Genomic DNA, 26107 nt, shown 5'->3' with positions numbered 1-26107 from the left:
TTGCTTGAGGCCAGGAGTTTGAGACCAGCCTGGTCAACATAGCGAGACCCCATCTCTATAAAAGTGAATGAATGAATGAATGAATGAATGAATTAGAAACGGAACACATGCAGCTACCCAGCCCTCAGGCCTCCTCCCAAAAGGCACCCTCCTCATGATGCTAACTTGCTTCCCTGAAGAGAGCACAAGAGCGCAGGAGCAGCTCAGGTGTTCCACAGTGCGTCTTTTGTTGTTAAACTATACTGAGTCTTTTAAGGTGCTCACCTGGAGACCTAGAAACTGATAATGCCTCCACGGGAAACTGCTGTGTGTGGTCTTTTGTTTTTTTTTTTTGAGACAGGGTCTTACTCTGTCACCCAGGAAGGAGTGCAGTGACACAATCACAGCTCGCTGCAGCCTGGACTTTCCTGGGCCCAGGTGATCCTCCTACCTTAACCTCCTGAGCAGCTGGGACTACAGGCACGCACCAGCACACCAGGCTACTTTCTGTAATTTTTTGTAGAAACGGGGGTCTCGCCATATTGCCCAGGCTGATCTGGAATTCCTGGGCTCAAACCATCCACCTGCCTTGGCCTCCCAAATTGCTCCCCAAGGTGCTGGGATTACAGGCATGAGCCACTGTGCCAGCCGTCCATAAGCAACTTTTATCCAGGAATTTCAGTGACACCCACTGGCCCATGAGATCTCAGCAAGTCACACCAAGGGCCCTGGAAGGGGTATCAGGTAATCTGGTTACACTGATTGCTGTGTAGCCGTGGGCAGGCCACTTCCATTCACAGATGCAATTCCTTCATTGATAAACCGAGGAGCTTCGCCTGGATGCCTGCTATGGGCTCTGCAGACTGTGGTGGGGTGTAAGAGGCTGTCCTTTGCTGTCAGGTAGCTCTGGATCTAGAAGTTTGTGCTATTACCTCCTTAGCTGTGTGCTTTCTGGTCATCTATTTGATGTCTCTGAGCTGTTATGTCCCCTTTAAAAAGTCAGGTAGCTCTGGATCTAGAAGTTTGTGCTGTTACATCCTTAGCTGTGTGCTTTCTGATCATCTATTTGATGTCTCTGAGCTGTTGTGTCCCCTTTAAAAACCAGGAGAGCAATTCCTCCATGCAGAATAGATAAGAAGTGCCTGGTGTAGAGCAAATGCCCAAAATAGGGGGACTGCTATTTCTTTTGTTCACTCATGCTATGTTCTCAAACTGATACCGATGTCAAGCTGTTTTCTCCTTGAAGAATGTAACAGGCTTGACTTGAAGGCAGAGACCCAAATTACTCCATGGATCAATCGACATCTCACATAAAACTAGGGACCTGGCTACTTCACACCACTCTCTCTGAACGTACAGCAAACGGCATTTCCACTCTTAAAGAATATCAAGGAATGGCAGTGATCGCAGCCTGTTAGAGATGTTCTGAATAGAGAAATCAGGCACAAAGGGGTTACATAATTTATCCTTATAAGACCATTCAATCATTCCAAAAGTAGTTGATGCACCAAGCAATGCATGTGGCACTAACCAACCCATGTCCTGGTCGGATTTGAATCCAATACTTATTACTATTGTAATAAGCCATCCAATAGTTATCACTGATGCTCCCACTGTATCTATCACCAAAACAATGCTTCACAACAAGCTTGGTGGCATAAGCTCTGAGTGTCCACATATCTGTGTGGTCGAGCAGGTAGCTTTGGTGATCTTGGCTGGGCTCACATGGAGGTCTAGGAGTTGGCTGGCTGTCAACTGATCTAGGTTGGTGTCAACTAGGACCATTAGAGCACCTGAGTTATGTCCTAAGTGTCACTCTTTTTTCTTCTGGAACCAGTGACTAGCCCTGAAACCCCTTCTCATGGTGATAAAAGAGATTCAACAGTGGACATGGAAACAGTTTTTCAAAGCTCAGCTTGCAGCCGGACACAGTGGCTCATGCCTGTAATCCCAGCACTTTGGGAAGCCAATGTGGGCAGATCACCTGAGGTCAGGAGTTCAAGATCAGCCTGGCCAACATGGTGAAACTCTGTCTCTACTAAAAATAACAAAAAATTAGCCAGGTGTGGTGGCGCACGCCTGTAATCCCAGCTACATGGGAGGCTGAGGCCTGAGAATTGCTTGAACCCAGGAGGAGGTGAAGTTTGCAGTGAGCCAAGACCATGCCACTGCACTCCAGCCTGGGCCACAGTGCGGGACTCTGTCTCAAAAAAAAAAAAAAGCTCATCTTGCATCATGTCTGCTAACAGCTCATGAGACACAGTCAGTCCAAAATGAGATACAGGGAATGAGTGAAGAGTTAGGGTCATTCCTGTAATCAATTCACCATATCATTTTATAGATGAAGAAGGGAAAGTCCTTATAAATATGGTACTTACATAAAGTTACTGAGCTCAGTGTCTGAATCAGGATTTGAACTTGGGCTATTTCAACTGTACCAAGTCCCATGCTGCTGCCATCAGATATTGTGGGCACAAAGGAGAGGCAGCAAGAACTTGGAAGGCCAAGAGTGAACCTGACATCAGATTTGGCCCTGCCAGGAATTCTTCGGTGCATCTTATGTGTGGAAGGCCTTTGTGAGTGCAGGGAAATGCCTTCCTGGCCCGGGTGGAGATCTAGCACAAGCTCTGGTCAACAAAAGCTATCCTCACCCTGCACAGAATGAAAGCAAATAGCATTGAATTAAATAGCTGCAATCAACCAGCAGCTTTATTTGGGAGAGTGGATATGAATTAAGCAGTTCCTCAGAGAAGAATGCAACTTTCCCTTTATTTCTAAGCCCCATAACTCCAGGGTAAAGGTCAAGCTTAGACTCCAAGTTAATTGATCCACTCCCACCCCCTCCCCACCTTAAAATGTCCTGGTTTTACTGGGGATAAGGAGAGCACATTGTAACCCACCTCCACACAGGGCCTGCAGCTCTGCTGGGTTGACATAGGAAAGAAAAGGCCAAACAGAGTCCAGAGCTGACACCCAGCATCTGATTCAGTGGTTCTGGGCAGAAGCACAGAAGCTTACTTTTTTTTTTTTTTTTTGAGACAGAGTCTTGCTCTGTGGCCCAGGCTGGGGTGCAGTGGCATGATCTCGGCTCACTGCAACCTCTGCCTCCCGAGTTCAAGCGATTCTCATGCCTCAGCATCCCCAAGAGCTGGGATTACAGGCACGTAATGCTTCCCCACCCTTGCACTCTCCCTCACTCCCAGAACCTTTTGTAATGCCACAAACATAATGATGCATGCCATCTGAGCTCAGACGCTAATCAGGAATGAAGGAGAAAGGACACCGAAGACCTCTCTGCCATATTAGGCATATTGCCTACAGTTGCTCATTAAAATAGCACATAAATGAGTATTTATTTGGTTCTTTTTGCACTATTTTAAGATGAATGTCTCCAAGGACTTGAAAAATCCCAGGAGTATTTTTAGCACACTCACCCTGCAACAGCATTTCTGTTATGTGGGGACTGCTTACACTGAGTATAAAGATGGCCGAGACATTGGCAAACAATGTTTTATTCTATTAGAGAATTGCTATCACAATTTTGTGATTATAGCTAACACATATTAAACATGTTATTATTGTGGGTTAGCTCATTTAATGCATACAATAATGCTATGAGTTTGGGATTATTAGTGTATATATTTTACCGATGAGGAAACGGGGGCATAGAGAAGTTAAGTGAGTTACCCAAGGTTGTGAAGCTAGTGAGTACTAGAACCCAATTTTAAATCCAGGCAGTTTGGCTGTAAATCCTGCAGCCTTATGGCCTCTGAGCTATAATACCTTCCTCTACTGCTCCCATTTTGGTCCACTCATGAGAGAGACAAAATCCCTTTGTCACTAGGTCAACGTCATTATCATTGACGTTCTTGCTACAGTTCATCATTTGTGACTATTTTTTTTTTTTTTTTTTTTTTTTTTGAGACGGAGTCTCGCTCTGTAGCCCAGGCTGGAGTGCAGTGGCGCGATCTTGGCTCACTGCAAGCTCCGCCTCCCGGGTTCCCGCCATTCTCCTGCCTCAGCCTCCCGAGTAGCTGGGACTACAGGCGCCCGGCATCTCGCCCGGCTAGTTTTTTTTTTTTGTATTTTTTAGTAGAGACGGGGTTTCACCGTGTAGACCAGGATGGTCTCGATCTCCTGACCTCGTGATCCACCCGTCTCGGCCTCCCAAAGTGCTGGGATTACAGGCTTGAGCCACCGCGCCCGGCCATTTGTGACTATTTTTAACACTTCACACGCGCGCAGGGCTTTAAAATTTTAAAGGCTTTTCTCTTCATTCTCACATTGGATAGCTGCATGGATGTGAGGTCAGTGAATGAGGCAAGGATGATTCTGTCTCATGGACGGTCCCCAGTGAAATGACAAAGTCCAAAGTCACAATCCCACTGAACCTTCTGGCCCCAAATCTCCTTCTCCCCAGGCTGGTATGCCCTCCTTCCACAAGGACCGACCCCATCCGAGCCCCTCCCACCTCAACTCCAAATGCTGCTGTTCCCACCTGGAGATACTCACACAGGCCTGAATTGGAAATTATGGTATTTGCTTTAGTGTTTCATTTTTGGTCTGTGAGTTTCCTATTTGTGGGTGTTTAGCCTCTGTTTTGATAGGTAGGCCCATTTTCTTCCTTTTTTTTTGTTTTTTCTATTTTCCCCAACCTGGGAAACACGAGGTAGGGAGGTGGAAAAAATCTTTCCATCTTACATCCTAGGAAAGTTTGCCAAGGAGTCCGTCCTGACAGCTGCTGGCTGGAGGCCCATCCCCAGCCTCAGAAGCCACGTCTGTAGTGAGCATTCTGCAGGGTGAGCCAGTGGTCAGCCCAGGGTTCTCTGTGGTAGACCTGGGCACTGACGGACACAGGCAGGCCTGGCCTGGAGTGTGTCTTAGAAAATACACTGTCTCTTTGGTTCTCAACTCTGTCCCCACTGCTGGGAAGCTGAGTATTTCCCATTCCCAATCCTGTCCCCTCCTCCATCTTCATTACTTTCAATAGTTACACAGGAAATTCTTTCCCCTCCGGTAAAGATAGTCATCATATTATTTTTTTTTTTAAGCCTGGATGTCGACATTTTCTTTAAATCCCTGAGAGCTTTGACACAAGCCTATGAATCACACTGGAGAGGGGGGCGAGAGGTTGGGCTCCAGATTAGACAGGGCAGAAGTTCAAATACAGGACTGGATCTCAGACTGGCTCTGTGACTGAGGGCACTTAGAGTCAGATAGACAGATGAGCCTTGGGCATGGTACCAGTGGTACCTCTGGGGATCCCATGAGGCTGCAGGAATGAGATGGCACAAGAGCAGGGTACTATAGGACTGGAGGAACGGAGAGACCTGGGGCTGGGGGAAGCTTGGGCATGCAAGGGGACAAGAGTAGAACAAAAGTACAAGAGGGAGTCCTGGGGAATTGGACTGGAGAGGCAATGCCCCGTCCCCAGTAAAGACTGTGAAACCGAGGCTGGGATGTGCCCTGGATTCAGTAGCACCGGGAAGCCCATAGGCTGTCTGTAGCTAGGGAGTGATGGAAGCAAAGCCACACTTCAGGAAGATGCATCTGGAGGCAGTGTGAAGGATGGTTGGGCAGAGGGAGGGCCGGGAGTTGAGAAGACCCCTAAGGAAGCTACCAAAACATCCCAGGGGGTCTGAAATAGGAAGCCAAGGCCTACATTGTAGTGGTAAAAATCCACCAAGCGGTGATTATGGGCAGGTCGGGGAGATGAAGTATTTGGAAGATGGTAGAACCTGCTCATTCAGGAGCAGCAGGGCAAGTGGGTTGAGACACGTGAAAGTGAGCTACCGGGACTTGAGGGTCCCCTGCGAAGATGCAAACATGCTTTGGAAGTGAGAAAACAGGGGTGTGGAGCCTGCATTCCCAAACACTAGGATTCTGTATTAATTTTCTACAGCCACTATAACGAATTACTACAAACTCAGCGGCTTAAAACAACACATATAATTACCTCAGTGCTCCTTAGGTCAGACTGTGGGTTGGCTCAGCTGGTTTCCCTGCTCCTGGTTCACGAAGCTGAATTCAAGGTGACAGCAGACTGGGCTCCTATCAGGAGGTTCTGGAAGGATCCTCTTCCAAACTTATTCATGTTCTGAAGTCAGTTCCCTGCAGCTGTAGGATGGGGGGGGGTCCCCATTTCTCTGTTGGCTATCAGCGAGGGGCCACCCTTAGCAACCAGTCTCTCCCTCCAGTTCCTACACGTGGGCCCCACATTTCAGAGCCAGCAGTGGCACATCAAATCCTTCTCACACTTAGAATCTTTCACGGCATCTTCCTGAGCACAATCAGAGAAAATCTCTGCTTTTAAGGGCCCATGTGATTGGATTGGGCCCACCTGGATAACCGAGGATAATCTCCCCATTAGAAGTCAATTGATTAGTAACCTTAAGTACATCTGCAAAGTCCCCTTTGCTGTATAAAGTAATATATTCATTCATAGGCATAACATCAGAGATTAGGGCGTGGGCATCTTTAGAGGGCCATTCTGTTTACCAGAGCTTCTCTGCTTCTCCGCAGAAAACATACTGAGACATCACACAATAAATCATAAGGTGCAGAGAGCCCTGTCACAGGAAGCCTGGGTTCTAAGCATCATGCAGAAGAAGCACTTTACCCAGCCTCAGGGAGGGGTGGTGGAAAAGAAGAAAATCAGGAAACATTTCCCAAAAGAAAAATAAGATTCTCTGATGGAAACTGGAATTGAAGAGAGCAAAGGGATGTATCACCAGCGGAGTTGATTAGGCCACAGGTAATTGGAAGAACATATTCAGAAGAAACTGGAAGCTAGAGTGAACTCCAAGTAAACGCCAGATGTGGACAGCATTGCAGGAGCTAACCTCTGAGTACCAAGCTGCTGCCACTCCCCTCTCCTGGGGGGCCAATTCTGCCCTTCCAGAAGCAACACGGTGCGCCTTCATGGAAACTCCATCCCACAAGTGAGAGGAGCTAAGTGAATCTGCACATGCTAGTCTGGGAAGACGTGGTGATACCGTAAATAAAAATGGTACGCTTACCAATACCATTGCAGTTTCCATTTCCTGCCTCCCTCAAAATGAAGTACAAAAAGCAAACGCTATGAGCATGTATGCACTTGCAAAAGCTGATTATTAAATATTGAAGAATTTTGCGAACTGGTTTTTAAAGCTTTGGTTGCCTGAAACCGGCTGCAGTGCGATTTCACCATTGAAATCGAGAAACCTACAATTCAAGGTTTTTGTTTCTCCTCTTGAGAAGTTTAACAGTACACCACTACGTTTGCATGAATCACCAAATTGATAACAGGTATTATCTCAAGAAGGGGCGGGATGGGTTTCAAGCTGGTGTTGGTTACTCTCCCTTCTTTATATTATTAATTTTTAAAACTGGTGCAATTACAGCAATTTTTAATTTTTTCCATTATCTTCCAGATGTAAAAAATATTAATGAACATAAAACAAAACCACCAGGCTGTAATTCTGCATTTTCAGAATTCTTTTCCTTGGAGGCAGCAGCAGCATCCTGGGCACCGTGGCTGCCTTCAGCTGGTCCAGACGCAGTGGCTCTGATGTTCTCTGGCAGGTGGGAAATGCTGCCTGATGGTCAGGGGCTGCTGATCACTGACACACTGCTAAGAACTGGGCAGCCCAGGCCAGATAGACAGCTGAGGTCTTCCCGAGAAGCTGGACACACCTCCCCAGGGAAGAGCCTTCCTCAGCTGCAGACTGAGCCACGGACCTCAGGGCTCATCTGCTGCAACCATTATGAATCATACTAGGATTATCAAGGAGCAGTCTTCTCCAGGATCAGCCCTTTCCCTACCACTGTCAGATTCAGGGAATTTTAAGTGGTGGAGGGAGGAGGGATGTAGCCGATGGATTCCAGACAGCAACACTAACCGCCTGTCCTGAGGATGCAAGATTTTCTTATTTGTAAGGCTCTGCGTAACACACTCATCCTAGCACACAGGGCTTCAATGTCAGGAAGCTTCCTTTCCAGGAAGCTGGCTGAACACTAGGTCACAGACGAGCTGACGCTCTCCCAAGAACACATCCCCTGTTTGACCCTGACATTCACTGCTACGGTCACCTGAAGCCGAGACTTTCCATCTGGAACATTTCCGTACCGATATCCCTGGCATTTCTCCAGCACTCTTTTCCTCTGTGATGGTTTAGCCCAATAAGCACACAGAATGACATTACACATAGTGGTAAAGAAGCTGTTACATGTGGTGATGAAGATGTCATTACATGCAGCAATGAAAGGGGCTTCCAGGAGCCTACCAGAGGCAACAGAGGCGCAGAGGGGCAGCTGCCCACTTCCTGGGGTGAGCACCTACCAATTTCCAGCCTGTGTGTCTGGCACAGAGCAGCTAATTGTGGCATGACTGCTGATCTGTGGGTGACTTTATGTGACCTTTTACAACATCTTTTTCTTTCCTTATCATACATCATGCCATCATATCATCAAGCCATTTGAACAATTTGCATCCTGTCCCTTTTCCCCATAATGGAGTCATTTTTAACCGTCATTTTCATGTTTCAATGGCTGAAGAAAGAATTCTGTGCACGTGCTGGAGGGCCTTCAACCACTCCCCTTTCACAGGAGATTGAAGCTATTTTGGAGTTTTCGTGGTTATAAACACACTGCAGCCAATATTTTTGTGCACATGCGCAATAAGATTCTGAAAATGTTCTCTGAAATAAACCTATGTATTCATACATTATTACAAACTCCCAGGGCACACGAGGGTAAGATGTGCTGGTATTGCATCTGATCCCGGAGAACGCAGGAGATGAATGTGACCTACAGCTGGGCCACATGTGGCATCAGCCCCAGTGCAAGAAGTGAGAGCCTCAGAGACCTCATCTGACACATGGCAGGCTGTGATGGCTGCCCATATAAATGAGGCTGTGTGTGTCCAGGTCCTATTAATTCATGTTAAAAAATTAAGGAGGGCTGGGCATGATGGCTCATGCCTATAATCCCAGCACTTTGGGAGGCCGAGGCAGGAGGATAACTTGAGCCCAGGAGTTCGAGACCAGTCCTGGCAATGTAGCAAGACCCCTGCCTCTAAAAAAAAAATTAAAAAAAAAAAATAGCACTTGGTGGCATGCACTTGTAGTCCCAGCTGCTTGGGAGGCTGAGGTGGGAGGATCACTTGAACGAAGGAGATTGAGGCTGCAGTGAGCTGTGGTCATGCCACTGCACTCCAGCCTGGGATACAGAGCAAGACTCTGTCTCAGAAACAAACAAACAAAACAAAACAAAAAAATTAAGGAGGAGGCAGCTGGCCATGTAGTTGTGTAGACAACACATTCTTAATATCTCAGGAACTGGGCAACAGAATGTTTGCTGTCGCAGGAACCTTCTCACCTATTCTGCTGTGGTCACTTCTGCTCCATTCTCCATTGCCCAAGGGCGAGATAATTTAATTCAGGTTAGAAACGCCTGGATTTGAGGTCCACTGGATTTGTACAGCTGCCCATATGTCCCCCGACCTCTCTGAGTCTATGCATTTCCATCTATAAGCAGGTGGGGTGACAATGGCCAAATAATCTCAAAGGGCTCCTCTCTGATGTTCTATACCATCTTGGAATCTTTTTTTTTCTTTTGAGACAGGGTCTTGCTGTGTTGTCCAGTCTTGCCTTGAATGCCTGGGCTCAAGCCATACTCCTGCCTTGGTCTCCCAAACTGCTGGGATTACAGGTATGAGCCACCATGTCCAGCCACCATCCTGGAATATAAGAGGATGGGAGCTGCTGACCCAGGAATGGCAGGGAACTGGTCCTCATCCAGATGGAGACATCAGACCCTCCAAACTTCAAGTTTCCATAGCACTGAAGCTCTAATGAGGAAAAGCCATGGCTTTCTGGTCAGGATAACCATTCAATTGTGAGTATTTAAAGAGAAGTACAGGCACGACTCATCTTCGTCTCTCTCACAGCACCAGTTGTGTGGTGAGCATGTAGGAGAATTCGTGCTGTCTCCTTTGTAGTGAAAACAAAACCAAAGACAATCTATAAGATACCGGCGAGGGAGGAGTTAATGTAAATCATGATCCAGCTGTAAGTGCTAGCCATTACATTCATGGTGGAGATCTATCCTTAATAACATAGAGAGATGTCCATCACATATTTCCAAAGGGATACATTAATTTCAGGACCACACGAATGGTCCTGTGAGGCCATGTGTACCTACAAACAATCCACAAATAAGTAAGGCCATAGTTGGTGACACATGTTATGCAAGGGTAGGTTCACAAACCCAACCTCACTTATTCTTAAGCAACACTAAGGTATTTATGGCAGAGAATGGTTACCATCCCCCACCGTTTTTTAAGACAGGGTCTTGGTCTGTTGCCCAGGCTGGAGTGCAATGGTGTAATCTTGGTTCACCGCAATCCCCACCTCCCAGATTCAGGTGATCTTCCCATTCAGTCTCTTAAGTAGCTGAGACCACAGGCTTGTGCCACCACACCTGGCTAATTTTTGTATTTTTTGGAGACACGGGGTTTCACTACGTTGCCCAGGCTGATCTCCAACCCCTGAGATTAAGCAGTCCTCCCACCTTGGCTTCCCAAAGACCATTCCCCTTCTAAAGCTTGTCTAGAACTTACCCCTGGCAAGTGAAATGATTGTATACTACTTCCAGGAAGACATGTTTAAGAAGTGGTGTGCCTTCTTTCCTGTCTTTCACCCCCACTGCCAACTGGAGGGACTTCGAGGTCCCAGGGATGGCAGAATAACAACATGGAAGAGATCTGGGTCTCCAGATCATAGAATCAAGAAAAGCCACCTAATGACCAGGAAAACCCTTCTGAATATATGTGTGTGTGTGTGTGTGTGTGTGTGTATATATATATATATATACATTTTTTTTTTTTTTTGAGACGAAGTGTTGCTCATTCACCAGACTGGAATGCAGTGGCGCGATCTTGGCTCACTGCAACCTCCACCTCCCAGGTTCAAGTGATTTCAAATGATTCTCCTGCCTCAGCCTCCGAATAGCTGGATCTACAGGTGTGCACCACCACGCCCAGCTAATTTTTGTATTTTTAATAGAGACAGGGTTTCACCATGTTGGCCAGGATGGTCTCGATTTCTTGACCTTGTGATCCACCCCCTTGGCCTCCCAAAGTGCTGGGATTATAGACGTGAGCCACTGTGCCCGGCCTCAAACTATTATCTGAGTTAGAAAGAGTCATCTTTTGAGCTACTAAAATATTGAGGTTAATTTGTTATGTCACCTAGAGTTACTCTAACTAAATAATCACTTCTCCGACAGGCACAGTGGCTCACACTTATAATCCCAGCATTTTGGGAGGCTGAGATGGGCAGATCACAAGAGGCCAGGAGTTTGAGACCAGCCTGGTCAATATAGTGAAAGTCAGTCTCTACTAAAAATACAAAAATTAGCTAGGTGTATTGGTACACACCTGCGATCTCATCTACTCAGGAGGCTGAGGCATGAGAATCGCTTGAACCCAGATAGCAGAGGTTGCATTAGCTGAGATCGCACCACTGCACTCCAGCCTGGGCAACAGAGTGAAATCCTGTTTCAAAAAAAAAAAAAAAAAGGAAATCTATGTCCCTTTTCTTTCTCTTAGGTGAGGAAACTGAGGCCCAACGTGGTAAATTAAACTTGACAAGGCTACACTGCTCATAAGGTGTTGATTCCCACTAGTTTCTTGGACAGTTTCTAAAGTCTATGATCTTTCCACAGCACCCAGCTGGTGGCATGCTAATTGCTTAAGTGCTCGTAGAGTCCAGATGAAGACAGTTCAGGGCACAAGACACTGAGAGTATAAAGCACTCCAGAAATAACCCACTTGCATTTGTCATTAGCTTTCCTGTCCACGTTCCCTTTGCTTAGTCAGGTTCAGTCCATCTAGAACTTCAATTTCAATGGAAACAGAGGAAGTGAATGTGGTAAGCCTTCTTGTTACTTTGAAATGGTCTAAAAAGCTCATTCTTTCTACCCACTGCGTCCCCACCTTCCCCGCCAAGTCTGTGTTCTCTGTTCGGTTCATTATCAGCACCGCCCACGGCCAGACACGGCCAGGCGGCTTCACAGAAGCCAAAGAGCTTATCAAAAATAAGTACTTTATTTGACAGTGAGACCAGATGTGCAGAGAGAGGCATTTCAAGGCCCTCACTTCTCATAATTAGTCAGCTTCTAGCAATGATGAGAGTCTGAAGATGTCACAAAATAATGAATGACCTTCTCAAGCAGCTCCAATGAGGGAGCATTGTTTCAGCACCTGTCACAGGATTCTAGAATGTGAGCATTGAGGGAGACTCTCAAAATACTGGCTAACCCCCTTGTAGAGATGAGGATAAATTCCCAGAGAAAAGCTATGTCGTCTGTCCGGCCACTCTCTCTGTATCCACTGTGCACCTGCCATGTGTCAGGCAGTGACCTAAACCCTGGGAGGGAATAAATGCAAAAAAGACACATTCCCTCACCTTGACAAAACAGAGCTTCACAAGAGACACTGACTCATTTATCTCAGGCCCATACATGTTTATTCAAGGCCCACTCATGCTTGGGTCCCCACTGCTCACCAGAACAACAGCTTTTACAGCAGTTACAATGGTCCAAACCTATCCTCATATTCGTGTCTGTAGTTCCCAGAAGACTGTAAAGATTTCTGTAAAGGTCTTTTGTGACTCCGGGATTTTACACAGCATCTCAGGATGTGTGCTTTAAGCTAAATTGAGTCAAATGAATTAATGAATGAATCGCACTGGAACAAAATGAACAAAAAGTTATTTTGTTCCAGTGCGATTCATTCATTAATTCATTTGACAAAGCACATTTCCTAGCCCCGATGATTAGGACTTACTGTTGAGGGATAGAGAAGTAAGTAATCACAGTAAGTCCCAGGACACTACATATGGAAGGTAAAGAAAGAATGCAGGTGACGAGGCCGGGCGCGGTGGCTCAAGCCTGTAATCCCAGCACTTTGGGAGGCCGAGACGGGCGAATCACGAGGTCAGGAGATCGAGACCATCCTGGCTAACACGGTGAAACCCCGTCTCTACTAAAAAAATACAAAAAATTAGCCGGGCGAGATGGTGGGCGCCTGTAGTCCCAGCTACTCGGGAGGCTGAGGCGAGAGAATGGCGTCAACCCGGGAGGCGGAGCTTGCAGTGAGCTGAGGTCCGGCCACTGCACTCCAGCCTGGGCGACAGAGCGAGACTCCGTCTCAACAAAAAAAAAAAAAAAAAAAAGAATGCAGGTGACACAACTAACACTGTCAGGAGAGTCTCCCCCACAGCAAGGTACGAATAAGGACCATTTGTTCTAGTCTCCGTAGCATCCTAGCCTGTTTCCCTCTAGGATCCACTTCCTCTTGTTCATCATTTATCCTCTTCAAAGTTCAAATGGCTCAAGAGGCAGAGGTTGTGTCTCTCTTGTCCATTCCTCAGCATTCAGCAAGTGTTCATTAAACATTTGTGGAATTAATATATAAGGTTAGGGCCACAAAAACACATTACAAGTCCATAATAGAAACAGAAAGTGATGATATGCTTACACACAGGAAGAAGTGGCTAACTCTGCCAGGGGGAAGAAAAAGAAAAATAAAAAAACCAAGAACAGTATCTTGTATACATTTCTACACTCACACACATGCAGCTATTGCAATGATAACAATACCATTAAGCAAGACTTATTTGTGAAACCCTAACTATTCACCAGGCATAGTCCCAAGAGTTAATGGTCACAAAAGACTTATAAGGAAACTAGCATTATTATCCCCACGTTACAGAGTAGATGGAAACATGGGAAGTAGGGGGTGGCCTTTCTGAGCTCACAGAGCTAGTAAAAACAAGAGTTGCAGTATCAATCCACATGGCATCCCACTAGACTATGACCTCAAATCAGGACGGTTTCAGGAAAGGAGGAATGAAATCATTTCTACAAAACCAAAAGCAGTCAGCACAGAGCTAGCAGGCCCTGGGTACATAGAAGGCCCCTTCATGTCTCATTCCAATAACCCATGAAGCTGAATGTGCAAACCCGCCCCACACCAACAAAAATTTGGTGATTCTCAACCATCTAAAGAGAATTTTAAAACACCAAAGCCCAGATCCCTCTCTAGATCAATTAAATCTTAATCTCTGGAGTATGGTGTGAGTGGGGTGGATACTAGTAGATTTTGCAAGCCCCTAGGTGACTATGGTATACAGCCAGGACTAGGAACTCCTAGAGTGATTTGTTTACAAGGTACAAAACAGGACTCTGGCAGGAGGAACGGCCGAGAAATTGCTGAGGATCGGCAAGAGTGCAAGAAAGAAGGAGTCAACTGTTTGACTACTGTTTCCTTAGACTAATTATTCATGTAACTCAAAACAGGGTGACCATCAACTCTCCAAAAACTCCTTGCACACCCAACAGGGCCAACATTGGCTCACATTCATTTGAAGAGAGTGCCCAACTGTCTGCAACCCTAATGCTCTGCCCAAGAGGAGCTGAAGACCTTGCTAAACTCACTCAACTCTTGAAGTCTCCATTTTCTCATTTGTAAAATGTGAACAATAAAAGCTGATTCAAAGGGCATTTGTGAGTATTAAAGGGGATCTTGATGTTGATGAATTTACAAAAATGCAAAACAAACAAACAGAAAAGCATCAGCCTCAGAGAAAATGTTATTATTTCCACCTTGGAAAAGGCTGAGTAGAGTGAAGAATACAGTGGAGACCCAGGTCCAAACCTGGCTTGGCCTTTCCTAGCAAGTCCAGAAATCACTCTGCCCACGTATTCCTCTTCTGCCAACCAAGGTACCACAATAGCTCCTTCATGCATTCCCTCATTCAGCAAATGTGTATTGAATGTCAACTCTAATGTTTTGATATAAATCATGGGAGATAATGTACTTACAAAAATGCTCTGGAAATTTTAATGTGCTCTACAAATAAGAAGGAATTGTTTCTGTTTGTAATGATTCACTGTGAGCTCACAAGTCCCAAAGTCTATAGGGACCTTATGGGGTCACATCACAGTGCAATGCTTGGATTCTTTCAGCCCCACCCCCTCTCAGTAGTAATATGGTCCCTGTGTGGATCTCTCCAGTGATGAGACACCAATCACTGTCAGAGACAGAGCATTCTCTCAGGTTCCTTTTCCTTGTATTAGGTTGCTTTCTGTTTGCCTGCTGTTTCTACTTTTCCATTTTGGTTCTGATCTTTGGGGCCACAGGAAGTATATTTGACCTCTTCTCAGCCTTTCACTAATTGAATATCACCATCATGAAAGTCCAGCCTCTACCTCCTAACTCCTCTCCACATCTTCTCTCTGCAAAGCTAACACGGCCCTAGTTTCCTTGTATTTCTCAGTTTGGAAGGCCATAATAGACTGCCCCAGACTGGGTGGCTTAAATAATAGAAAATTCATTTTCTTACAGTTCTGAAGACTGTAAGTGCAAGATCAAGGTGCCAGTATGGTCTGTTCTGATGAGGGCCCTCTCCTTGCATTGTGGACGGCTCCCTTCTCATTGTGTCCTCACATAGCAGAGAGAGAAGAGAGACAGTAAGCTCTCTGGGGTCTCTTATTTTGAGGGCACTAATTTCATCATGAGGGTCCCACCCTCATAATCTCATTTAACCTTAATTATGTCCCAAAGGTCCACCTCTTAATACTGAATACATGGGGGTGGGTTTCATCATATACATTTGGGAAGAAGAAAACAATTCAGTCCATAACACTCCCCCACAAAAGATTATCTTGCTAAACAGAAGCAAATCTGATTGAGACATTGACTAAGTCCCCACCATGCATACAAAACATGACTTGCATATGCTGAGGAAATCAATTTGATGGCCCTACCATCAAGACACATGTAGTCTGGAGATTGTTACCATCTACATTTTAGAGGTCCTTGCACCTTAAGACAGAATGAGCCAGAGGCCTGGGTCAGGGAATTTACAAATAGAGTCAAAGAAGCCAAGGCAAGAGAAAAACATAGCCCCACCCTTTGATTGGATTTTATTCTAGAGATTGAGACTCCTGAACCAAAATCACAAAAATCTCAACCCATTCACTATTGACTGACTGCCTTCTCTGGACCATGCTGCAGAGATCACAGCAGCACTAAACATGGCAGGCAAACGTATCAAGCCTTGGGGAACTTTAACTTGTTTTCTGCTATTGGAGTGAGACCAAGTGTGTGTGATTCAAGGTCATGTGAAACTTCCCTGTACCCCTCAAGCCCAGCACAGAGCTTGATCCAGAGTAGCTGCTCAAAGATGACACCTTATAAAACAACAAATAATAGCCAACACCTCTCCTAAGTCTGCTGAGGGGTAGCCACATGGCTTCCTAAAAGTCAGAGGCCATTTGCTATTAAAGAAAGTCATGAGCTTTGCACAGTGGCAGTATTGTACCCAATGACGTTTATCCAAGGCACGATTATTGCTAATAGAAAGCCATGGATGGTCCCGGAGACCAGAGCCATCAAAACCCTTGTTCTTGTGCAGAAAAGAAGGCAAACCAGGGACTGAACTTGGCTTTTGATGATGACTCTCCACCAAAATCCCAGGTCTCGATGACAGGTTAAATCTTGTAAAACTTTAATTTGGCAAAGAAGTTGGGTGCCATATTACTCTGTCATGTGTCTTGCGAGAAGTCCAGTTTCTGTCACCCTAGCATTAACTGAAAAGTGGGATGAAATATGAAGACATTTTGCAGTTTATAAGAGAAAAGCACCAGGGAGTTTTAACAATTTGGAGAAGTATCATCCTAAAATTGGACTCTAATGGTCACTGAAACCATTGCTGCATTCAGTAAAACTGGGTTGCCTAAAGCTTCTGTCATGGAGAATCTAAGACAAGACATAGTTTAAGAGGCACAAATCAGTCACATAGAGGCTTGATGCACAATATGTCCAGTGAAGCTTCCACCAGAGAACTGAAAAGCAGTAGCTCAGCAGAATTGCAACTCTGATTTTAGGTTCTTGTCAATCTATTCTAACTCTCAGCAAAAGATTCTTGCTGTTCAGCCTCAGAAATACTTTTATCTTATCAGTTGGCTTTCCTGAAATCATGCCGTATTGAGCTATGATTCTTACTCAAATGTAGTTCCTATGTCAGAATCTTATCAATGAGAAATTTCGCAAGATGGCATGTCAAAATATCCAGTACCATGCTTGCATATTTTTAATTCAAGCAGAATTAGCATTGCATCTTAGACACAGTGTGGTTTACCCTGCTAGTCATCTCAAATGCTGAAGACGGTGACTGCACTGCATGATTCTTTACTTGCTTAGCTCAGGTTCCCATTGTTCACATTCACATCAAGACAGATCAGGACTGGCACAACCACTGCTTTTATTGGATTTACCAAGTGTTAACAGATCTTTCAATGTGTTTCTCAAAATCTCTGTTGGCCTATGGTAAAGAAAAATAAAATCTATTTTGAAAACTCACAGAGCTCTAGCTAAAGGTTCATTTAACACCACCTATATGTCTTTAATGTCTTTAGACAGAAAAAAAGAGAAAAGCTTTAAAAGTTCAATTAATGTTTCCCCTTTGGGTGCAATTTAACAGAGAGGGCTTGAGAAAAAGAATGAAAGAGGGCTATTAAACACATTTCTTATATAAAGATACTTGTTCTTATGCAGGACATATAGAATAGGCCTTTTTTGTAGCAAATATTTTAAACAAGAGATATTTTGTTATGTGATGCTTTTTTAACTGTAGCTAAAATAATTTTTAGTCATGGAAATTCTGAAAAGCTTGTCATTTCTTTTATTATACTTACTGGAATATGATTATTTTTGTTGAAGGACAATATTTTTCCCTTTTTCCCTTACCATTTGGCCCCAAAAAATGTTTCTGTTAATGAAATAAGCAGATTTCTAATACTTCATCTGCTTTTAGTCTGTGCAAATTAATACTTGGATACTTCATAATTAGCTTGATTATGTCACTTGATAAAATAGTGATGTGTATTAATGTTAGTTCAACCATATATTTATACTGCCTGGGAATAGGTGGCTGCAATTGTGTGGCGAGCGTAATTTGGCAGTGTTCACTAGCTTGCAAAAACCTATTGTAAGAACTTAAACATCTACATGAACACTGATATGAAAAAGGCATGTAAGCCTGACCATAGCTTCTGGTTCCTAGATGGACCTGGCTGTGGTTTTCAGGCCCCAACCTGCAGGGAGCCCCTACAATCTCATCAGCTAAGTGGGCAGAGTAAAGACATCATGCCTGCACATGCTCAGCATTATGCCCAGCATGGTCAGGGGTTGATAAAGACACCTGTGTATTCTATTTTTATTATTATCACCACCTTTATAATCATTACTGGGAGATGCATCCACAGAGACATCATGTCAGAGAAAAGCAGAGGAAGCCAGAAGGCAGCAATGAAACTGACATTTAGAAGCAACACAGGTGATGGGGCAGCCCAGAAAGCTGAAGACAATGGCAGAAACCATTTCAGAGAATTAGCCGCAAAAGAAATAGGGAACAGGCATGAGAAGGGGACAGTTCTTTCTGGAGCTAACTCAGTGAACATGCCAGAGCCTGTGAGAGCATACCTTTTTGCATCGGTTTCCTCACTGATAAACTGGAGAAAGGTACATGGTAGGGAAGGTTACCTTAGTCAATATTTGTAACAAGTCAGGGCACATAATAGGCCCTCACTCAAGAGAAGACACTTTTGTTTTCACATATCCCTTCTTAAATTAAGGAGCATCTGCCTTGAATACAATCCTGCACAAAAATAAATCCACTTAAACAAAATTTCACAGTAACTACAAAAGCCTAATGATCATTAAAAACTCCTGGGAGAAACAGATGACTGTTCACTAATTAATCGGGTTTAGATAAATCAAGCAACACTTAAAGAATCACTGCTCCTTAAAGAGGTAAATGCAATGATTGTCACGTGGCAAATTTCTAATTTTCCATTCCTCTGAAGAGACCAAAATGATACAATCTTAGTAATAAATTTATCCCTAAAGTTTCTGAGGGTGAACAATTTCCAGCCTCCTCAGACAAAAATAAGATGAGTCAACTGGCATTACTGTCAACCAGTGTGAAATGTAGGCCACCTTTGTGTCTACAACTAACATACTTTGTTAAGGATCAGATGTAGGACAGTGGTTTGTGGAGTGAAAACTAAGTGGGTGTCCACTGGGCAAGACATTGCACAGCACTGCCCGTGCAGGAAAATGCAAAAGAGAATAAGCTGGATGGGAAGACATCAAACCTAAACCTGCACATGTAGAAGTACGCTCATGCATACACTCATGCATACAACCCACATTCTTACTGTTTTCCCATTATCATATTAAAACATGCTCTTCGTTTTAAAAGACATCAAAAAGTAAAAGGTGTCTCACACCTTCCAAACACATTTCCCAGAAATGTCTGTTAACAGGAAGTATGTACCCTTCTCAGAATTTCTCCCATGTGTAGATAAATACGCATATGCACTATCCTGTTCTGTCTGGCTTCTACAAAAAGGGCCAATTCTATACAAACACTACTACGACTGATCTTTTCCAATTGATTGTGGACATCATCCCATATTAGTACAGACAAATCTATCTCCAGGTTTGTATTTAGGTTTTGGCTTTTTTTTTTTTTTAGTTTTTCTTTTAAAATAATTTCAGATATATGAAGATAGATAAAGAGTTTCAAAAACAAAGAAATTCCATTTAGCCTTGCAACTTCTCAATTTTGACATCTTATATACAGAGTGCAATTATTTAATTGTGTCAGGAAATTAATTTTAGCACAACACTATTGCCTAATCTAGCAATTTAGTACAATACCATTGCTTAGTTGCTTAATCTAGAGACAATATTCAAATTTCATCAGTAACACTTTTTTCCAGTGCAGAACGCAGCCCCGCAGTCACGTGTTGCAGTTACGGTTGGAGCGTGTCCCTTTGCCTCTTTTAATCTGAACTCATTCCTCAGTCATTCTTTGTCTTTCATTTTTAAAGAGTGCTGATCAGTTATTCAGTAGAATGTCACTCCATTTGTGTTTGTCTAGTATTTCCTCCTTGTTAAATTCAGGTTATACTTCTGGCAAGGATAGCACAGCAGCAATGGCTGATTCCAGGCCTGGAGCAGACAAAGTATATACTGAGCCTAGAATATCTTGTGGCGCCAAAAGGTAAGGCAGTGCTCAAAAAACAACAGTAAAAAGACAAAAATACATAGAACCCAACTTGAGGGGCATCCCAATATAAAATCTAGAAAAATCTGAGCACAAAATATATTATATTCATGGGTTATAACCAATATAATGAGACTCCATGAGTCCATACTGACACCAAAAAAAAGATTTTTTTAATATAAAAGAAAATATCTGCCTTATAGTAAAATTTTTATTGACAAATGTAGAAGTAATGATGGAAGTAGAAAACCATTGTTGGACACACACTGTAGTAATAACTGTTTCAGACAAGAATTATCCATGAATGCTAAAATTAGTTTGGTGGAAGTATGACGAGAAACAAGATACTCACATAGTTCCAAAGTATCTCCTGACAAGACACTTATTCATTACAGAGAGAAAAACAGAAACTTTACAGTAGAGAAATCTGGCAGACATCCCCCTAATCAAGTGATGGAAGTAAACATCATTAGTAATGTGACAAACCAATAGCAGGTGCCTCCTGATCTGAGGCACTTGAGAAGGACACAGCATCTCACTCTTTTTAGTGGCAGCTGAGCATTGTACTGTTGGCCAGCTAGGCTGTCTTCAGAGTTCTGATACACTGTTAATGCTGTTGAATAGTTTTTGAAGCTTCCCTCACTATTTCTAGGGCACAGGCTCCGAGAAGTGGGATTGCTGGGCCAAAGGGCGCATATACTCTAACCTTTGAGAAGTCCTGCCCAACCTTCCCTTATTTTCTTATTTATTTTGATTTTTTTAATTAAAAATAGAAAGATCTCACTCTGTCACCCAGGCTGGAGTGCAGGGGCGCGATCTCAGCTCACTGCAACCTCTGCCTCCCAGGTTCAAGTGATTCTCCTCCCTGAGCCGGCTCCCTGAGTAGCTGGGCCTACAGGCACGCACTACCACATCTGGCTAATTTTTGTATTTTTTGGTAGAGACGGGATTTCACCTTGTTGGCAGCTTGGTCTCAAACTCCTGACCTCAAGTGATCTGCCTGCCTTGGCCTCCCAAAGTGCTGGGATTGCGGGTGTGAGCCACCACACCTGGCCTCGAAACTTCATTTAGAGAGGTTGGTCCTGTTCATCACCCTCCACCCTTCAGCAGCAGTGTATGAGAGTAGCCACTTTCTTTGCTAACACTCAGCACTACAAGCCACCAGAATGCTGAAAGCTGGGGCGAAGGAAGCCATATGTGGCTGTGTCAGCAGCTGAGCAGACGCACCGAGTACAGCAGGAGTCAGACAAACCGAGAGTATTGGATGCATCCGGATGCAGAGGGATGTTCTGAGGTTTAACTAAGTCAGGGCTCCAGGACAGGCTACAGACAGCAGCAGGTACATGTACATGTACAAAAGATACCAGGGGAAAGATGACAAGACTAACATATCTGTTGGATGCTATTTGAGAGGTTTGCTGTTTAGAAATGACCTAAGAGCTTAAACTTGCACCAAGCCCCACCTGGCCCAGTGTCCATCCTTCAATCACAGCTCCTTAAAAGTCTAAGACAGGGGTGTCCAAACTTTTGGCTTCCCTGGGCCACATTGGAAGAAGAAAAATTGTCTTGGGCCACACATAAAATACACTAACACTAACGATAGCTGATGAGCTTTAAAAACAAATCACAAAAAATTCTCACAAGCTTGGTCTAAGACAATACAAATGTAGTAGTGAGGTTTCATAGTCCAACTTATTAGTGATAGTTGCCAACCTTTGTGTTGTAATATTTTTTTCTTTTTTTGTTTTTTGTTTCTTTTTGAGACGGAGTTTTGTTCTTGTTGTCCAGGCTGGAGTGTAATGGTGTGATCTCTGCTCACCGTAACCTCCGCCTCCCAGATTCGTGGGATTCTCCTGCCTCAGCCTCTGGAGTAGTAGCTGGGATTACAGGCATGCGCCACCACGCCTGGCTAATTTTGTATTTTCAGTAGAGACAGGCTTTCTCCATGTTGGTCAGGCTGGTCTTGAACTCCTGACCTCAGGTGATCCACCCTCCTCAGTCTCCCAAAGTGTTAAGATTACAGGCGTGAGTCACTGTGCCCAGCCCGTTTTGTATTTTACAATCAATTTCACGTCACTTTATGTGGACTTCCCAACAACATAGAGAAAGGTGTTGTTACATTTACAGGTAACAAAGAGTGGAAAATCAGAGAGGGAAAGTAACTTGTTCAGGACTGCACAGCTGGAAAGTGAGGCAGGTAATTCGTATTTGAAAGGCTGCTTCAGTGGTATCTGGAGACTAATCTATCTCCTGGCCCAGGCTTCTCCCTGTAGCAGGAACACCGTTGTCCTAAGGCCACAAATACTTTATCTCATTTCATCTCTAGAGCCACCTGATGAGATGGGTACTATTGTTAGCTCCATTTTACAAATAGGAAAACGGAGATTGTGCCCAGGGCTTTGCTACCAGTAATGGGTGCGCTCAGGACTCTCTCGGCAGAGAGGGAAGTGAGGGGACAAGGCAGACCCAGCTAAATCTCACCTCCGGGATGAGCAAATGTAGAGAAAGGTGAAGAAGTGCTGGCGCCTGGATAAAGCCCTCCCTTCTCCCCGACCCAATAAACCCAGTAAATCCATAGTTCTTGATTGCCTACTGTATACAAACTGGCTGGATTACACAGACCTGCTTTACAGACTAATGTTCATTAAAATTCACCAGAGTCAAGAGGATCTTATTGTACAATGAAATCCAGCAGTCAGGGCCTGCTGTGGACTGAAAGATGCCACCATCCATGCTGCATTCATATGTTGAAGTCCCACCCCCCAAGGTGACTGTATTGGAGTCAGAAACTTGATGGAAGTTAGTAAGGTTAAACAAGGTCCTAAGGGTGAAGCCCTAATCTGAAAGGACATGTGTCCTTATAAGAAGAAACACCAGGCTGGGTGCAGTGGCTCACACCTGTAATCTCAGCACTTTGGGAGGCCGAGACGGGTGGATCACGAAGTCAGGAGATCGAGACCATCCTGGCTAACATGGTGAAACCCCGTCTCTACTAAAAAATACAAAAAAATTAGCCGGGCATGGTGGTGGGCGCCTGTAGTCCCAGCCAGTCGGGAGGCTGAGGCAGGAGAATGGTATGAACCCGGGAGGCGGAGCTTGCAGTGAGCCGAGATCGCACCACTGCACTCCAGCCTGGGCAACAGAGCGAGACTCTGTCTCAAAAAAAAAAAAAAAGAAGAAGAAGAAACACCAGAGAACCGTCTCTGCTCTTACAACCATGTAAGGACACTGAAGAAGGTAGCCATCTGCAAGCCAAGAGGAGAGCCCCCACCAGAAACCTAGTCAGTTCAAACTTTGACCTTGGACTTCCCAACCTCCAGCACTGTGAGAATATAAACGTCTACTGTTTAAGCTCTTCAGTCTATGATATTTTGTTATAGCTGCCCAAATAGACTAAGACAGGGACCCTTCATAAATCAGACTGGTGGCCTGATTAATTTGTCTTTTGATTATGCCCTCATCAGTCATGTTGGAGAATAGTACCCCAAATCTATATAAATCTATATAAGAGCTCACTTATAATTTACACATATGAATGCCTCTATTATTATTATTATAACAGAGATAAAAACAAAGACATTTTACAAAAAAGAAATAAACAGGCCAGGCACAATTGTGCACGCCTGTAATCCCAGTACTTTGGGAGGCAGAGGCAAGTGGATCTCTTTAAGACCAGCCTGAGCAACATGATGAAATCCTGTCTCTACAAAAAATACAACAACTAGTCAGGCATGGGAACACACACCTGTAGTCCCAGGTACTTGGGAGGCTGAAGAGAGAGGATCTTTTCATCCTGGGACGTCTAGGCTACAGTGGGCCATGATCCTGCCACTGTACTCCAGACTGGGCAACAGAGAGAAGAGGAAGAAGAAGGAGAAGGAGAAGGAGAAGGAGAAGGAGAAGGAGGGGAAGGGGAAAGGGAAGGGGAGAAGAGGAAGAGGAAGAAGGAAGGAGAGGAGAGGGAAGGGCAGGGGAGCAGAGGAGACAGAAGGGGAGGGGAGGGAAGGACAGAGGAGGGGGGAGGGTAAGAGAGGAGAGGAGAGAAGAGAAAGAAGGAGGGAAGGAAGGAAGAAGGAAATGAGAGAGAAAAAGAAAGAAAGAGAGAAGAAAGAAAGGAAGAAAGAAAACAAGAAAGAAAGAAGAAAGAAAGCAGATCACAAAGTCAGGAGATCAAGATCATCCTGGCTAACATGGTGAAATACCGTCTCTACCAAAAATAAAAAATAAAAAAAAAAAATAGGCGTGGTAGCAGGCGCCTGTAGTCCCAGCTACTTGGGAAGCTGAGGCAGGAGAATCCCTTGAACTTGGGAGACGGAGGTTGCAGTGAGCCGAGATCACGCCACTGCACTCCAGCCTGGGTGGAAGAGTAGGACTCTGTCAAAAAAAGAAAAAAGAAAGTAAAAAGAAAGAGGAAGGAAGGAAGGAAGCAGGGAGGGAGGGAGGGAGGGAGGGAGGGAAGGAGGTGTGAGAGGGAGGGAAGGAGGTGTGAGAGGGAGGGAAGGAGGAAGGAAGGAAGGGAAAAGAAAGACAAGAAAGAAAAAAAGAAAAGAGAAAAGAAGAGAAAGAAAGTTGTAACATTTTCTCCTTATATTCTGTTGTGGTTTTAACTGTGTCCCCAAAAATGGTATGTTGAAGTCCTAACTCCCAGTACCTGTGAATGTGCCTTACTTGGAAATTAGGTCTTTGCAGATGTAATCGACTTATGATGAGGTCATGCTGGATTACAGAAGATGTAATTCTAAGAAGAGTGAAATTTGGACACAAACACACAGGAGAGGACACAGGAGGATGGAGGCAGAGACTTGGATGATGCAATGAGAAGCCAAAGGGCACCAAGGATGGCCAGCCACCAGCAGAGGCCAGGAGAAAGAAAGACAAGATTTTTCTGGGCATCTGCAGGGAGAACACAGCCCTCATAACTCTTTGATTTCAGACTTCTGGCTTCCACAACTATGAGAGAATACATTTCTGTTGTTTTGAGCAGCCTAGTTTGTGGTACTTTGTTACAGCAGCTGTAGGAAACTAATACACACCCTGACCAATCTGCACATCCTACTGAATAAGAAAGAGTAACATGTAAAGCAATGGGAGGAAAATGTCACACAGGTGCAGAGGCCAGATTGGATAGTAGTGGCTCATCATAATGATCATGCCCACAGGTCCCTGGGAACTGAGGTGGGCCCCTGGCCATGGGGAATCACCCAGGGCTGATGTGAGTCTCAGGCACCTGTAAGGGATTATCCAGGTCTTTCACTCATTTATGCAGTCAACAATCACAGAGAAATCCCAAGGAATATTGTGAATTAATCACTCAGGTTTCACCCTCCGAAACATAAAGTTCTGGCATCAGAGGGACAGAAAGATTGTTGACGTGCCTGGTCAGGAAGGTGAGTTCGGTCGAGCAGGATTGTGCCGGGGAACTGCCACAGTCTGCATGTAGGTGTCTCCCTAAAATTCACAGTTGAAATTCTAACCCTCAAGGTGATGGGATTTGGAGGTAGGGCCTTTGGGAGGCAGGAGCGTGGAGTCCTCATGAATGGGGTTAGTGCATTGACAAATGAGGCTCCAGAAAGCTTTCTCGCCCCTTCCTCCATGTGAGGACGCAGTAAGAAGACACTGAACCAGGAAGCAGGTTCTTACCACAACCAAATCTCCCAGCACACTGATCTTGGACTTTTAGCCTTAAGAACTGTGAGAAATAAATTTGTGTTGTCTGTAAACCACCCAGTTTATGGTATTTTGTTACAGCAGCCCAAATGGACGAACACAGGAGCAAAGGGGAAATGATGGAAGGAGGATTGTTTTCATTCTATAGGCAAACCTTTCCCACTCTGTGAGTGGCTCAAGGTGAACAAGGGAAAACAGATTCCTGATCTGGTGGGGGCTAATGGCGAGTCTGAAAGGGTTACAGGAAGTGTGTCAGCCTCTGCCTTCTGGGACCCTTGAGTGGCCGGGCACCGGTGCAGAGGAAACCCCCCAAGCAGCACTCAGCCCACATTTCCCCC

The 26107-nt window shown here is 44.7% G+C and overlaps 1 long non-coding RNA gene across 2 annotated transcripts in view; it reads right to left on the bottom strand.

Annotated features, from left to right (window-relative positions):
• LOC117079261 overlaps positions 1-26107 on the bottom strand; it is a 140233-nt gene that overhangs the window by 76430 nt on the left and 37696 nt on the right. The window contains exon 1 of one of the 2 annotated variants that reach the window (XR_004435341.1): positions 5936-9017. The exons of the other annotated variant lie outside the window; for it this stretch is intronic. This is a non-coding gene — a long non-coding RNA (uncharacterized LOC117079261). Of the gene's footprint in view, positions 1-5935; positions 9018-26107 lie in introns of those variants that run through there. 2 annotated transcript variants of the gene reach the window in all.

This window comes from Trachypithecus francoisi, unplaced genomic scaffold (assembly GCF_009764315.1).
Source record: "Trachypithecus francoisi isolate TF-2019V2 unplaced genomic scaffold, Tfra_2.0 Lachesis_group7, whole genome shotgun sequence".
In the NCBI taxonomy this organism is placed as follows: domain Eukaryota; kingdom Metazoa; phylum Chordata; class Mammalia; order Primates; family Cercopithecidae; genus Trachypithecus; species Trachypithecus francoisi.
Note: the sequence above shows the minus strand (reverse complement) of the source record. Positions and strands in the feature narration are given on the sequence as shown.